Source organism: Rhagoletis pomonella, unplaced genomic scaffold (genome assembly GCF_013731165.1).
Source record: "Rhagoletis pomonella isolate Grant_MI unplaced genomic scaffold, Rhpom_1.0 Rhpom_scaffold_00003, whole genome shotgun sequence".
NCBI classification, from domain to species: Eukaryota; Metazoa; Arthropoda; class Insecta; order Diptera; family Tephritidae; genus Rhagoletis; species Rhagoletis pomonella.
This window is the reverse complement of record NW_023458557.1, coordinates 19981446-19983270: the sequence shown is the minus strand read 5'-3', so window position 1 is coordinate 19983270 and position 1825 is coordinate 19981446. Positions and strand designations below refer to the sequence as shown.

The following is a 1825-nucleotide window of genomic DNA, read 5'->3' as shown; positions in this document are numbered from 1 at the left end:
TTATTATTGAGATACAGTTTCGCTACTATTTAGAAATTTCTCGACATACTTTTTCATATTACTGTTATTTATTATTTTTCTTATTTGTCATTTATATGTTTAGGACTTACTGTGGGTGCTTTAAGATTCATTTTGTAAATATGTATATACATATAAAAAACAATTTGCGATATTTTATTTTAAATTATGAATTTTATTCGTGCAATTTTTTGTTTAATAGTTTTGAGAACATTTTTTGGTTCTGTTGATTCTTTTATTGCATGCCTTAAACTTTTTCACTTTAAGTTATAATGTTGAAGATATGCCTTCTGCATTTGTCCAGCACTTTAGCTAGGTGCGAGAAATTTAGCATATGCGCGTAAGAGCATAGAGTAGGCATACGGCTGTGCAGCCGCGATTCTCCAACATCTTGTCAAAAGAGAAAACATATTGGTGGCGGAATCCATCGTAGTCCAATTTTTCTTAAAATCTACGAAAAAGCGATCACTGAATCTGAACTGCTATGAACGTGTGTATTCAAAGCAAGCGCTGCGTTCGTAGCTATTCGAACTTAATAGCATTTTCGTAGATTTCACGAAAAATCGGACTGCGATGGATTCTATGATAGCCTTGATTAGTTCGTGCGATTATGACTTATGGATCAATTATGGATGGGAACGGAACCTTAGTTAGGTTGCCGATGGACAGCGCCACTGAAATGAAAATGTTTTTTATTATGAATAGCAATAATTAAGTTTCATAAAGTTCAAGGTGGTACAATTTAAAAAAAAGTTGAAAATAGAAATAAAGTATCTCAATCAAAAATTCCCGGCAGCCACAAAAACGCGCTTGCCAATATAGCAACTTAGTTGCCAGCTTTCAGTTACTAGTTTCCATCGGTAATACCATTTCAGCCACTGGCCAACCAACTGAAGTTCGGTTGTCCTCCGTAGTCGACCCCTTTAAATCGGAATCGAATATGCATGCACGCTCTGCTGAACGATAAATATTTTGTAAATGTGTGCTCTGTCCGCTAACGAATTCCAGCCATGTGTGAAATATCGTATGTGAAGCCTCCGTCTGACTTAACGATTGTCAAATGCATGCCCGAAGATGTTTCATCATATGTTTTCGGCCATCGTCTTCTTCGAGTATGTTCATCGATACCAAAACTTTACAACCTATATGTGCCAGCAGCCCTTAGTGTTTTTGCCAATGACATGGTACTATTGCACTGTTAATAACCAAATTAAGCCGCAGTTGCATTCACAAGTGATATAATAGCTAGTGTCGGCAAGGTGTGGGAATGCCCAGGTGATGGCGTTTGTTCAGCTATCGAAATCATTACACCGACGGCGATGGGCAGTTCTGCTGGAACATATTTACCACAGCAGTGGTTGCGGCGTTTTGTTCTGCAACAATAGCCTGCAATGATGACATGTCATATAATGTCGACGAACAAAGATGTAAAATTTAAAAAGCCTAACCTTATTCCCGGCCGATTTGGGAGACCACCCTTGGTCACGACCAGAACGCATTTACCAAGAGGAAAAACCGCAGGGATTGCAGTAGTTCTTGCAATCACCGTTGATGATGCTGTACTTGTAATTAATAGTCTGAAAATACAAAAAAATTGCATTAATGAAATTTTATACACAGCAAATAAATAAATTTCAATAATTTGTTTACCATTTCACGAATCGAATTACCAAGAAATAGAAACTCACCGCGATGCGATACAGAAATAAAAACCAACAGGGCTGCATTTTCTTGGTAAACAACACAAGCGCTCAGAGCAAACTGATCGGCAAAATTATTTTGTGAAAAATAATAGTTGAAAAGAGTT

The 1825-nt window shown here is 37.2% G+C and overlaps 1 long non-coding RNA gene across 1 annotated transcript; it reads right to left on the bottom strand.

Annotated features, from left to right (window-relative positions):
- Positions 1–1167: 1167 nt before the first annotated feature.
- LOC118736499 lies at positions 1168–1625 on the bottom strand. Its single transcript, XR_004992692.1, has 2 exons — positions 1467–1625; positions 1168–1404 (listed from the first exon to the last, which is right to left on the bottom strand). It is a non-coding gene; the product is annotated as an uncharacterized LOC118736499 (long non-coding RNA).
- Positions 1626–1825: the final 200 nt, after the last annotated feature.